The sequence below is a fragment of the Canis lupus genome, chromosome 2 (genome assembly GCF_048164855.1).
Source record: "Canis lupus baileyi chromosome 2, mCanLup2.hap1, whole genome shotgun sequence".
Lineage (NCBI taxonomy): Eukaryota > Metazoa > Chordata > Mammalia > Carnivora > Canidae > Canis > Canis lupus.
The window spans coordinates 85,967,248-85,980,815 of NC_132839.1; the positions used below are offsets into that span (position 1 = coordinate 85,967,248).

A 13,568-nucleotide genomic window follows, 5' to 3' on the forward strand; every position below is an offset into this window, starting at 1 on the left:
CGTGGTCAGCTCGCAGAGTCAGGCGATGATGGCTCAAATTCTGCCCTCTGTCAGCTGTGCGCCTGGGTGACTTACCCAGTCTCCCTGTGCCTCAGTTTCCTCAACTGGAAAATGGGATCATAACAGCTCCTACCCTGTGATGGGCTGAATGGTGCTCCCCTCCCCCAAACTCAAATCTTTACATCTGAGCCCTCAGTACTTCACAATGTGACTGTTTGGGGACAGGGTCTTTAAAGAGGTAATTGAGGGATGCCTGGGTGGCTCAGCGGTTGGGTGTCTGTCTGCCTTGGGCTCAGGGCCTGATCCTGGAGACCCGGGATCGATTCCCACATCAGGCTCCCTGCATGGGGCCTGCTTCTCCCTCTCCCTGTGTCTCTGCCTCTCTCTCTCTCTCTGTATCTCTTGTGAATAAATAAATAAAACCTTAAAAAAAAGAGCTAAATGAGGTAAAACAAGGTCATTGGGGTAGACGCTCCTTCAATAGGACCAGTGTCCCATAGGAGGAGGAAATTAGGACACACACACCGAGGGAAGGCCATGTGAAGACACGACAGGGAGGCCATCTACAAGCCAAGGAGAGAGGCCTCCGAAGAGATCAACCCTGCGTACACCCGGACATGGACTTCCAGCCACCAGAACTGGGAGAAAATATATTTCTTTTTTTCTTTTTTTAAAGATTTATTTATTTATTTATGATAGAGAAAGAGAGAGAGAGAGAGGCAGAGACATAGAGAGGAGGGAGAAGCAGGCTCCATGCGAGAAGCCCGACGTGGGACTCGATCCCGGGTCTCCAAGTCCGGGCCAAAGGCAGGCGCCAAACCGCTGAGCCCCCGGGGATCCCCGAGAAAATACATTTCTGTTGTTGAGGCACCCCTACCCCTGCCGTCTGTGAGCTTTTGTTCCGGGGGCCTTCACAGATCCTCGAGGACGCATCCCAGTAGGTGGTGGTGAGATGACGTCAAGTGCGTGGAATGGGGCCAGGCAGGCCGCAAGCTCTGCACATCATGGGAGAGCTCCCAGTGCACGCAGGGCTCTTTGGAGGCATGCAACATCTGACGGGGGATCCCTTCTCTTACTTCTACTGAAGCCCGAGGAGTGTTCAATGTTTATGGCATGCTCCCTGTGTGCTGGGCATCCCTGTCGTGGGGGGGCATGTGGCCTGCCTGCCGGGAGCTTGCATCTAGTCTGCAGAAAGAGAGAAAACAAGGAAACCATGGAATAAATAAATCCTTGCTAGGGCACCTGGGTGGCTCAGTCAGTTAGGCAGCTGCCTTCAGCTCAGGTCATGATCTCCGGGTCCTGGGATCACGCCCCACATTGGGCTCCCTGCTCAGCCAGGAGTCTGCTTCTCCCTCTCCCTCTGCCCCTCCCCCTGCTCATGCTCTCTCTCTCTCCAAGAATAATCTTTAAATAAAATAAATCCTTACCAAAGGAACCAGAGAATATATGGAAGCAGCAGACTGTGTGACAGAGAAATGGGGGGTTGACAAGGGCTGACAAGGTGCCCAGAGAGCCGACATGGATCTGGGGAGACAAGGCAGGGCAACACGGCAGCCTCAAAAGCCTGAGGTGGGAAGGCACCGAGAACGCTGGGCTAAGATGAGGCCAGCAGTCAGTAAGGAGTCAGGATCCCCCCCTTTTCTCCTTTTTCATGGGAATGGAGCAGAAGCCTGGGTTTGGGCCTCAAATGTGTGTCAGTCTGCTTACCAATAAAATGCGAGGTAACAGTAGTAGCCTCAGAGGTGTAAGGACAAAGAATTTATATGTGTGGCAGATTCAGCACAATGTCTAGCACATGGGGGGAGTTGGAAGCATTAACGTACATTATTATTACTCCATGACAATAACAACGAGCACCATTTGTTGAGTACTTACGACGTGCTGGGCATCTCAAAGCGTTACCTGGAATATATCATCCAGTCTTTATAATAGCCTGTGGACATGGGGACTGTCATAAATTCTATTTTGCTGCTGGGAAACTGAGGCATACAACATTGTATCCAAGATCACATAGCAGGACACTAACCCAAGGCAGCCAGACCCCAGGAGAGGGCACCTGGCAGCAGAGGCTGACAGTCCCGGCGGGGAACAACACCTCTGTTGGTGTCTTCGTTCAGAGTCATGGGGCGCTGGGGTGGCTCAGTGGTCCAGCATCTGCCTTCGGCTCAGGGTGTGATCCTGAGGTCCTGGGATCAAGTCCCGTATCGGGCTCCCCGCAGGGAGCCTGCTTCTCCCTCTGCCTGTGTATCTGCCTCTCTCTGTCTCTCATGAATAAATAAATAAATAAAATGTTTTTTTTAAAAAAAAAGCAGTCTCAAAGTACACGTGTGTAGCATGCACACACACACACACACACACACACACACCACCAACTGATGTCATCACCCAGACCTCTGAAGTGTGCACTACATCTGCAGGGGATGCCTATCCTTCCCCTTCTCCAGAGGCTCAGGAGAGGGTGAAGCTGATTTTAAATTTCCAGCCAGTTCAGGGGCTCTGCACCTTGCCTTGTCAGTCTGTGTTGAAGAGATCGACATGTTCCATTCTTGCACAGCCGAGGGACAAAGCCCAGCAGGGCAGGATGGAAGGTATTTGCTCCACGTGCTCCCTGAGAAGTGAACTCTGCTTGACAGATTTTCTCATTACGGTTTTGGTGACACACCATTTCTTTATACCGAAAAGAGGGGAGATTGGGGATCCCCCATGTGTGGAACCATGATGTCTTGGCAGGCAGCTCCTATTAATGCCGTAAACTCAGTGGGCAGGGCAGACCCGAAAGAAGGTGTAATGATGCAAGTCAGGGCGAGTCATGGCTGATAGAACCCATTCAACATCTGTCTCCCCAACAGTTCCAACTGCCGGGTTCTCCAGGGCCTTTCTGGTTGGTTCTTCGAATCAAGGCCATCCCCAGGCCCTTCTGTGAAGAAGGCCAACCTTGCCCCGGAGACTCCATCTTCCTCCTTTGTGCCGTATCAGTTAGGACTGCATTTGGCTGAAAGCAACAGAGATCCAAAAAAGTAGCGGCTTGCATCATACAACTGGTCCTTTCTCTCTCATGTGAAAGCTGGGAGGCCGGAAGCCCAGGGTTTGTGTGATACTTGGCCCAGCCCCCAGGGACTCATGCTTCTTTTCAGTTTATCCCTTAAACTTCTCTTAAAAAGGGCTCTTACAAAATATAGAATGAACATAAGTCAAAGTCTTATTGAACCCATTTAAGTATGATGATGAAGCTGATTCACAGACTGAGGTATTTGTAGGCAAGAAAAAAGAAAGAAAAAGAATGTAGAATAGGATCCAGGGCCAGGATCATCCCCGTGGCACAAGACCACAGCTGGCGCTCTAGACATCACGCTCATGTTACTGGCAGGTAGATGGAGGAAGGCATACAGAAAAAGGTGCTCATTCACCATCTTTTAAGGAAGGTTCCTAAAAAGAGCCATAGGACAATTTCACTTTCTTCTCACTTAATCACATGGCCACGTGCACCTGCCAGGCAGGCTGGGAAACATCATCTTGATTTAGGGCCCAGCTAAAAATGGTGGAATCTACATTACAGAAGAAGGGGGAAATGGTTACAATTTCACGAGGCAATTTACCCCGTCAATCCCACCTCCTCACCACCAAACTTCCCTGACAGAAGCGAAACTAACATTTTGTGTAATGTGCTAGGCATCGTGGACTTTCCCATAAGCTAAGTATCTGGGTCACTGAAGAAAAAATTCAGAGTGGTATATAAGTGTCAGATTTCTAATCTTGTCTTAGCCATTTACACACGGTGATGGCTTGGGCAGGTAACTAAACCTTAGTGTTCTCATAGACAAAGTGGGTATTATGATGCCTGGGTCACAGGGTCATCGTGAGGATTAAACAAAGGGCAGGTAGAGGTCTTGGCACACCGTGTGTGTCCCTGGCTTTGCCAAGCTTATGAATCGTCTGAGCGTTAGATTCTTCACTGATAAAATAAAGATCTGCTTTATAAGATGGCGAGGCTTAAATGAGATGAAAGATATAAAGCATTGGCACAATGCTTAGCTCTTTTTTTTTAAATATTTTATTTATTTTTTCATGAGAGCCACAGAGAGAGAGGCTGAGACACAGGCAGAGGGAGAAGCAGGCTCACTGCCGGGAGCCTGATGTAGGACTTAATCCCAGGACCCCAGGATCATGCCCTGAGCCAAAGGCAGATGCTCAACCACTGAGTCACCCAGGTGCCCCACAATGTTTAGCTCTAACAAAACAGAACAGTTGGGGGCTGCTATTATTTAGACCTCTCAAAATTCCTGCAAGATGTCAAAATATGATTTTCAAGTACTTAAAAACATGGCTCTTAAAGAAAAGGGCTCTTATAAAATATAGAATGAACATAAGTCAAAGTCTTATTGAACCCATTTAAGTACTGAGGGAACCAGTATGATGATGAAGCTGATTCACAGACTGAGGTATTTGTAGGCAAGAAAAAAGAAAGAAAAAGAATGTAGAATAGGATCATCGAGTTAGGTACAAATGGTTAATACTCTGCATGGCCACGAAGTCATAGGTTGTCTTTTCTACCAGGAAGAAATCATTTTCCATGATCATCTCTACGGGGCAAAACTCTGCAAGTTAACACACAACACTTAGCGCCCTGGCTCTATTCAATAGCAAACAGCAAAGTCAAATATGGGCAAGTTTTCCCAGAGACTTAAATCATCCTTGGTGAGCCCGGATGCTCCAGCACGACATTGAAAGGGCATGCAGTCATTTTCTGGCTTTATTTCCATGTTTTGGAAACATTTTGTTAACAAAGGTCATTCTCGCTTATTGAAGAAACAATCGCTCAGTCCCTAATCGTGACCTGGAGGAGAAGAAGAAACAGCCCCGGCTTCCCCAGGTTCTCCCTGTCTGCTGTGTATGAGGCGGGGAGGGGGCTGTCGAGACTGCTGAGTTTACCATGTGAACACACAGCTGGCCCTCCAACCCCAGGCAGACGTCCAGGGAAGCAGAAAGAGGAGAAGGAGTCAGGTGGAAAAAAGGGAGAGGACCTTTCTGGACTGAAAGGTCCCTGAGAAATGGCACGGGGCTGGGGGGTGGGGATTGGCAAACAGAGGGAGCTGTAGCCAGCTGAGTCCGGCTGAAGCAGAGCTCCTGCACTTTTACAGATGAGAGGTTAATTAACTTGTTCAAAGTCCCACGGGTAGTAAGAGGAAGAACTGGGCTGGTATGAAGTCCACTCATTTCCCCCACACCACCTCTCCTCTCCTGGCTTTTTCAAATCGGCCCTCCAGGGACCAAAGGTCTGCGCTAGCCATTTGCACTCTGGTATTAATTCCAACCAATCTATTGCTTCTCCCGGGGTGCTTTGAATTTTAGGCTTATCCTCCTGCAATGAAATGGAAGGTGTTGACCTGCATTCAAGGAATCCCTGGCATCCTGGTGGTGCTGGAGGAGAGGGACCTTCCTTCCCCCTGCCCCTGAAACCCCAGGACCCCCAGAGAGTCAGATCTCAGCTGCTCGGCAACCAGAAATCAGAGACGAGAGCAGAGAGAGAGCAGAGAGACGGCACGTCTGCTCTATCACCCAGATGTCAGCTCCTCTTACAAGCCCGTTAGATTTGATGAGAAAATGTTGGCCTCCGGGCCCGAAGATGGAGGTAACAGGATCCTCTGACATATTCAGACTTATAAAATTGGATGTGGTTTAATTGCCTGAGAAGTTATTTCGAGACGTGCCCTGGCCTTCGTGGAGTCTGAGATCACGAGTGATACTGGGGGGAGGGAGAGACAAGCTAAACTCAATAGCTCTTATCATTCCACACTTTAAATCATTTGTTTCTTAGGGGGGTATTAGTGGAGTCCCTGATGCATACGGCTGGGAAGGAACCCTGCGTTCCACTTCACCCCGCATTTAAGCAACTCATAATCAGAGGCAACCAACCTGCCTCTTTGCCTCTGATGCCAACCTTGTTCAAAGGAGGCAGCCCTCCTCAGGTCGCAAACAAGCCTTGCTCATTGTCACCCCACCTGCCTGCACAGCCCAGGTCTGTTTCTCTGAGCTTAGAAAGCCACCCTTTCCTTTTCCCACCTTCCGGAATCCTCGAAGGTCTGGGTCAGGCACAGCCAAGGCCTTTCCTGGCTGTTTGTTTCCCAGAGCAGGGCACCGTGGGGTCTCCACCTCCCCAGCAGCCTTTTCCCCAGCCATCCATTTAACAGATGTTTATTGAGCACCTTGTTTTGTGCCAGGCGCTGGCAATGGAGCAATGAATCAGATGGCCATGATCTCTTGCTTTCGCAGAGCTTAGTTCCGGTGGAAAAACCCTTCCCACTCCGACCGTGAGGAGGAACCGCCACTTGACATCAGGCTACTCTGTTTATTCAGTTGATGAATACTAATGAGTGCCTGCTGTGCATCTGGCACCGTTGTAGGCACTGGGGCTGCAATGGGGGGAACAGAATAGACGAAGCCCTTGCTCCCTCAAAGTGCACGTTTGGAAGTAGGTAAGATAGACCACAAAGCAATGAATGTGTCAAGTAGTCAGAAATCTGTGTAATGAGATCAAGGGCACAGCAGTGTGCACGGCGCCGGCTTAGATACCATGACCAGGGAAGCCTCTGATGAGGTGGCATTGGGGCCAGGAGCTAAAGGAAGTGCAGGCCGGGTGGAGGGGAGTTTATAGCCCTTGTTCACGGAGCTTCTGAGGGGCTCAAGGCCGGGTATTGACCCTCCCAGCCATTCTTTGAGAGAAGGAAGGTGCCCTCCATGCCCTTCGCTTACGGGTGAAGAAACTGGGTTTCAGAGAAATGATCTAACATGAAGGAAGAAGTCTGAAGCCAGGCTGTCTGGCACAGAACCTGCGAGTCCCTTTGCAGAACTGCCCAGTTGTTTCGGAGTGCCCTGGTCCCAACAGGTGGGCTCAGACTTCTTTTTTCCTGCTCACCGCATGCTGAGAACAGTGCTGCTGACTGTCCTGGGATGTGGGGCTCAGGCCCGCGCTTGGCAGCTGCATGTGACTTTGGGCGACCTGTGTAACCTCTCTGACCGTCTGTTTTCTCATCTGCAGTGGGGGAAGTAGGACCTACTTCATACGATCAAGGTGAGGCTCACATGACGAATGGAGTCAACACACCGGAAACAGTCTATCAAGTGTCCCTAGCAGGATGCTGATGGAGGTTTGGGTGGTACTGTGGGTTGAGTGGTGTCCCCCGAAAAGATATGTTGAAGCGCTAACTTCCAGTACTTGTAATTGTGACCTTGATAACAGGGTCTCGTTTGTAATCAAGGTAAGATGAGGTCACGTGCGATTAGGGTAGATCCTCCCCCGGTATGACCGGTGTCCATGTAAGAGGATAAGAGACACAGAGAGAGCGGTGAACAGAGTGAACCCACCCCATGTGACCACGAGGCAGAGATGGAAGAGATGTGTCTACAAGCCAAGGAATACTACGGATCTCTGACAGCAGCTAGGAGGAAGGCGTGAGCAGATTCCCTTCCCGAGCCTTGAGAGACAGCATGGCCCTGTGGACACCTCGACTTTGGGCTTCTGGCCTCCAGCACTGAGAGAGACTACATTTCTCTTGTTTTAAAAAGCCACCCGCTTGGTTGTCCCGTGCGACGGCAGCTCCAGGAAGCTAATGCAGATGGCAAATTCCTGGAAGAACCGCGAAGCTGGATGGGAACAGGGGAGCTATATCTTGGCGTGTGTGTTTGGGGTCAGATCCTGAGGGATCTGCTGGTCTGTGTGGTGTTGGAGCCAGATGACCGAAGCCTAAGGGTCTGGTTTGGAAGCGGAGAGAGAAATCTGGAGAAGGCTCTGACTTTATTCCTAACCCAGAGCGCTGTGAACCTGTGGCTTTCGCCCACAACTTCAAGGGTGGAATCTTGGGGTTCAGTCTGAGTGCCGGGGCCACCACAGACCTCCCGGCTCAGAGAAGGTGAGAGCCCACAGGCTTTTCTGGACGTCATGCCAGGACTCATAAGGCTGTCTGTTTAAATACAGATGAAATCAGAAGCATGGGCCTTCACCAGCACTTACATAAAACCCAGATTGTCAAATTCAAGGGAGAAAGAGTCAGAACGGCCTGGCCAGAGTCTGGGCCAACATTCCAGAAGACTGATTCAAGACAGGGAACAGATTCCCGGGCCCCCCAGCAATCTCCAAACTCTCTGTAAAAATATTAACACAAGCTCAAGTGAAGTCGCATGGGCAGATACAGTATCATATCCCTGTGGAGATTTGGAATTATAGCATCTTGGGGTGAGAGGGACCCCCAGAGTCAGCCCGTCTGGAATGGCTGTTGGAAGCAGATGGACCTGGGTTCAAGTTCTGTCTCCTTGACTGAGGAGTGCCAGCTCCAAGCTCCACGATCTTGTTCTTCTCTCCTTCTCTGTGTAACGGGCACCAGCTACTGGCCTCCTAGGATCTCATGACACTTGGACTGCACTTAGCCGAGTCCCATCCCAACCAGCGAGAGAGCCACGACTCTTGCTGTTCGGGTTGGTAGTGAACCCGGCTCTGCAGCAATGCTGGGTTCCCCTCTATGAAGGGCCCTCCCGCCTATTTCCAAATTCTCCAGCCCATGCATCTCTGAATAGCTCAGTTAGAACATTCCTGGCTACAGTAAGACGGCTCCTTGTGAGGAAGCTTTCCTTTGCTGAGATGCGCTCTGTCAAGTGGCTCCGGGCCCAGGCCCTGGGCCTGTGCTCAAACCCATCTCCAGTGTAGGAGCTTTATGCCTTGGGGCAAATTACTCCGCCTGTCTGTTGAGGAAGGGTCACAAAGGTTGCGGGACCTTACCTGACCTCTCAGCGCCCGGGCATTCTCGTCTGGGACGTGGTAATGATGATGATGCTAGTACTCGCCCCCTACAGTTGTCCTGAGGTTGACCGGGATGACATAGACTTAGAAGAAAGCCTGGTATACAGGAGGTGCTCAATAATTAGCTGTTACTGATGTAAGGTCCATCCCTGGGCTTAATCCTATGGTGTCCCTCCCCCGATGTGTTTCTGATCACCATCCGCTGCTTCTCACGCGCTCAGCCTGTGACCCCCCAGCTCCGCAGCACCCGTCCCAGCCCGGGAATCCAGGCGGGCTCCAGGGCAGGCAACCTACACACCTGCCGGGGCCCTGCCCTTGCGTGAATGCTCTGCAGCCTCCACCTTGAGGTTCTTAACCGGTTTTGCACAAATCTGCACTTTCGTTTTGCACTGGCGCTTGCAAATGACCCTGCTGGTCCTGTCCGGAAAATTGGCCCCATGGCCTCTTGCCCTCCTGCGTAGGTAGAGCTGGGCAGCGCTGTCCTCAGCAGTGCCTGCTCCTCCCCTGGCCACTTCCCACTCGGGCAGCAGGACTGGTGAATGTGGGGCTTAGCTGTCCAGTGTACCCCCTCTTCTGTCTCCTCATTCACCGCCCCCACATCCCCCATCCCTTGCTCTCCACCCTCTCTGACTTTCCCTGCTTTTGCTTGGCAGCCAAGGTCAGAACAGCTTGCCCCAAAGACAAGAACACAAATCTCACAGAGGAAGACCTAGACATGACCAACAAGCACATGAGAAAATGTTCCCCATCACCTGCCACCAGGGAAATACCAATCAAAACCACAATGAGATCCCGCCTCACACCGGTGAGAATGGAGAAAATGAACAAGACAGGAAACAACACATGTTGGCGAGGATGTGGAGAAAGGGGAGCCTCTTGCACTGTTGGTGGGAACACAAGCTGGTGCAGCCACTCTGGGAAACTGTGTGGAGGCTCCTCAAAGAGTTAGAAATAGAGCTGCCCTACGACCCAGCAATTGCACTGCTGGGGATTTACCCCAAAGATACAGATGCAGTGAAGTGAAAGGGCACCTGCACCCCGATGTTCACAGCAGCCATGTCCACAATAGCCACACCGTGGGAGGAGCCTCGGTGTCCATCCACAGATGATGGATAGAGAAGCTGTGGTCTGTGTATACCGTGGAATATTCCTCAGGCATCAGAAACGACAAATACCCACCATTTGCTTCGACGTGGATGGAACTGGAGAGGATTATGCTGAGTGAAGTGAGTCAGTCGGAGAAGGACAAACATTATATGGTCTCATTCACTTGGGGAATATAAAAAATAGTGCAAGGGAATAAAGGGGAAAGGAGAGAAAATGTGTGGGAAATATCAGTGAGGGTGACAGATCATGAGAGACACCTAACTTTGGGAAGCGAACAAGGGGTAATGGAAGGGGAGATGGGCGGGGGGGTTGGGGTGACTGGGTGACGGGCACCAAGGGGGACACTTGATGGGATGAGCACTGGGTGTTGTGCTATATGTTGGCAAATCGAACTCCAATTAAAAAAAAAAAAAACAGCTTGCCACTGGGGTATCTGGGTGGCTCAGTGCTTGAGTATCTGCCTTTGGCTCAGGTTGTGATCCTGGGATCCTGGGGTCCTGGGATCGAGTTCCACATTGGGCTCCCCTCAGGGAGCCTGCTTCTCCCTCTGCCTGTGTCTCTGCCTCTCTCTGTGTCTCTCGTGAATAAATAAAATCTTAAAAAAAAAAAAAAAAAAGGAAACCGGCTTGCCCCTGCCCCAGATCAGGTGCCCCAGGCCCGCCGGGAGGCATCCCCTTCCTCGAGAGGCGCCCCTCTCCTTTCCCCACCGTGGGGCAGGTGCAGTCTACCTTTCGGCTCGCTGTGGTGGAAACGGATATGGTCTTTGGCCGAGTGGAATCACGGCGGCCTGGATACACTTACAAGGATTGCAGAGGAAGCGTTCCAGTTTCTGGGCCCGGAGCCTGGGTGTGAGACTCAGCAAGGGGCTCCTGCCGCAGGGACGGACGCCTGGGTGGAGGACGGGTGGGCCTGGAGCTTGGCATCCGATCGGGGAAATCGGGAAGGATCCCCGCCCGAGCTTTCCACCGGAGAGGATGCCCATCTGTCCTTTCCCCGGGGCCAGTCGTCGCCTCACTTCTCTTGTCTGATTGATAGAAGATCAGAAAACTGGGTTAGTGCTTAGCGAATAAAGTGGCCACCAGGAATTTTATTTTAGTTTATTTTTTGATCGTGCTCGCCATGTAAGAAAACATGCAGGGGAATCAAGGGGATTGAAGATGAAAGAAGGCAGCATGTGCTTTAAGGAAAAAAAAAAAAAAAAAGAAAAAGAAAAAAGAAAAAAAAAAGCTAAGGGGTCTAAACTCGCAGAAAGCTCCTATCCCACCAAGTGCTTCCCCCCAAGAGAGACGGCGGCACCTAGGCCACGGGGTAACAGCAGCGGGCGTCTCTAGAGCAGGGCGGGGGTGGGAGGCCACAGCCGTGGCTGTCCCGAGAGCCATCGGTCCCCGCTCGGCCTTCGGCCAGGGCCCCGAGGAGGCTCCCGAGGCTGGGGCTCAAGATCCCTAAAGGGGGGACGAGGGGGCAGCCTGGGCGGCTCAGCTGTTTAGCGCCGCCTTCGGCCCAGGGCCTGATCCTGGAGACCCGGGATGGGGTCCCACGTCGGGCTGCCTGCATGGAGCCTGCTCCTCCCTCTGCCTATCTCTGTCTCTCATGAATAAATAAATAAAATCTTAAAAAAGGGGGGGGGGCGGGGCCTGGAAATCCACGGGTGCTGCTTGAACTCACACCCCCTGCCAGGCTCCTGCCATCAGGCACAGGGCCCACCACGCCGCCCGCGGGGGTGCTGGGATAATCCTCCCGTCTCGTGGTGACCCCTCAAGGGCACACCCCTCTCATCAGCTGGGGCAAAGCCTCTTCCAGGTTTCCCTGGTAACCAGAGCCTCCTGAGGGGGGCGGGGGAGTGGGGGTCTGGGGGCCGCCACCCGAGGGCATCTCCGAGTGGCAGGGCAGCAGGCAAGCACTGGGTGTCCGAGTCCCAGGGCAGCTCCAGCCACTGCCACCCGCCGGGACTCAGGCAGCCTGGAGGCCCGGGGAGGGTCCCTGGGGCTTCCCGACAGTCTGGGAGCCCAGGCCCTGGAGACAGGAAGGCCTGCTGTGGGTGGAATGTTGACTCAGACCCAGGGCCCCGGGGATGGGGGGGCAGGGGCAGAAAGGCAGCTGTTCTAACCACACCACACCCAGGGATGTGAAACCAGGACTGGATCCAGGAGGCTGGGGCGCGAGGGGGCGGGAGCCAGGTTCCCCAAGGTCGATCCCAGGGCTGGGGTTTCAGCTGCCGAGCTCGTGGGGCTGGGGAATGCCACGCACCCCTGGCCCCGGGGGACAGAGGGGGGAAGGGGAGCACCTCAGCTCCCTACAGGCCCTGGGAAGGGGGAAGAAGAAAGGAGGCTTGGCCACAGGGACTGGAGCCCTCACCTTGCCACCCACTCCCTGGCCGGTGTGGGCACGTCCCTTCCCCTCGCTGGGCCTGGCTCCTCGGGCTCCCTCGGGGGCTTCCAGCTCCCACTGTCTGACATTTGAGCTCGCCACGTCCTGAGCTGGCTTTGCAGAGAGCACGTGGGGAACGAGGAAGTTGCCGAGAGCGGCCTGGTGCTTTCCCGGAGGGCCTGGGTGGGGGTGGGGGGGCTGCCCAGGCCCCACGTGGCAGCCGGGGCGTGGGCCTCGGTGGGTTGCTGCGGGGGGCGAGGGGGAGCTCGTCGGATCCCCTGCGGCGGCGCCTTTCACAGCTGAGGGTCCTGGAGGGGAGGGGCGACGTTGGGAAGGCAGCTGACAGGGCCCGAGGCCCGGGTCTGAAGGCCGGGCTGACACTAAAATGAGGCCGGACGAGCATATTTAATGACACGGAAAAATGTTCAGTGATAAGGTGGGGGAAAAAGCAGGTTATAAAAAGCAGCATATGTAGGACAATCCTCTTATTATGGGGAAGAAATCTTTCCCTCTAAATGCACACGCACACAGAAGGAACAGTCTGAGAAGGCAGGGAGTGATTATCTCTCCCTCGCGGGATTCCCTGGGGCCTTTTCTTCTTTCTTTCTTTCTTTCTTTCTATTTTTTTTTCCTCTTTCTCTCTCTCTCTCTCTCTCTCTCTTTTTTGTGGTGCTTTGCTGTTTTTTTTTTTTTCCAAGCTTTTAAATTAAAAAGATTGTTTTTCTCCCCTGCACAGATGCCTTGGGGTACAAACCCTGCCAATCACATGGGCTTCGATATATACAGGAAGTTTCTGTCCCAGCTTGGCTGAAGGTCCAGGTCCTAGATGGCCAGGTCTTAACTGGTAGAGGCCCAGGTGGCTTTAGAACTTCCGCATTGGGGGATCCCTGGGGGGCTCAGTGGTTTAGCGCCTGCCTTTGGCCCAGGGCGCGATCCTGGGGTCCCGGGATCGAGTCCCACGTCGGGCTCCCTGCATGGAGCCTGCTTCTCCCTCTGCCTGGGTCCCTGCCTCTCTCTGTGTCTCATGAATAAATACATAAAGTCTCAAAAAAAAAAATTTCATCATTGGAGTGACTTGGCTGGACAACCTAGGAAGCTGAAGTTACATTCCAAGTAAAAGGAGAAAACATCCATTGCCCATATGACTACGGGGAGAGGCTCGAACCTTCCATAACTTCCTCTTCCCCGACCGCCATGACACCTGCCGGCACTTCCGGTCCCAGCTCCCCTGCCTCAACACAGCTGATTGGACAGACCGTGATCAGCTGACCCCACCGCAGCCAATCCCTGCATTGGCCAAGTC

The 13,568-nt window shown here is 52.8% G+C and overlaps 1 long non-coding RNA gene across 1 annotated transcript; it reads right to left on the minus strand.

Annotated features, from left to right (window-relative positions):
- Window positions 1–1,191: 1,191 nt before the first annotated feature.
- On the minus strand, window positions 1,192–13,568 carry LOC140622881 (uncharacterized). Its single transcript, XR_012022560.1, has 3 exons — window positions 12,254–13,568; window positions 10,627–10,922; window positions 1,192–3,545 (listed from the first exon to the last, which is right to left on the minus strand). It is a non-coding gene; the product is annotated as an uncharacterized lncRNA (long non-coding RNA).